We start from the raw sequence: 786 nt of genomic DNA, 5'->3' as shown, positions 1-786 counted from the left end.
TTTATGGCCGAGTAATGACCGAGCCATATAACATGGTCTCAGACCATAGTGGTACACGAACTTGTAGTATTGATCATGGGTTTATCCTCTCTCCCCCTCATGACCATACTATAAGGTCGTGGTGCTTGGGACAATTAAGCCTAATGAGTTTCCCTTTGTGTACATGTTTCACAACGTGAGATCTTTTACGGGATAACTCTGTGCCTTTTCAATCTTTGCATCAGGTTTAGACTTTAGGATGGCTAATCCTATCATGCCATATAATGTAAAATTTTGTGGGATATATCAGTATAGTCACCACTTCTTTTGCCTCTTATCATACTGATCTTATAGCATAGTTTTAAATCAGTAGAGATCATAGGTATAGTCTCAACCACTTATAAGGTCTTAGGCGTTTTATTTTTCTTAAAGTCTAAAGGAACTTGTTTCCTTCCTTACCCATTGTTTCTACTTGGAAACCATACAATATAACTTCAATGGGTCACATGTTCTTTTGGGTGTGTATAATGCCTTTTAAGGCAATGCCTTAGCCATAGTTTCTTTACTATGCTTACTATACCCATTCATGATTTCTTTACTTGGTTTTATGCCCTTTAGGCAACTCTTTAAAACATTCATATTTCAAGTAAGATCAGACAAGATAATGAATTCAAGAAAAAAAAAAAGCATAATCATCTTATTGGCTCTCCTATGCAAGAAAGAAATTTCAGTTTGATGACTTTGAACCAACAAAAAAAATTCTGACTTCCGAGACATAGACAATCAGAAGTCTCAAAGTCCATCTGG

This window comes from Brassica oleracea, chromosome C4 (assembly GCF_000695525.1).
Source record: "Brassica oleracea var. oleracea cultivar TO1000 chromosome C4, BOL, whole genome shotgun sequence".
NCBI classification, from domain to species: Eukaryota; Viridiplantae; Streptophyta; class Magnoliopsida; order Brassicales; family Brassicaceae; genus Brassica; species Brassica oleracea.
Note: the sequence above shows the minus strand (reverse complement) of the source record.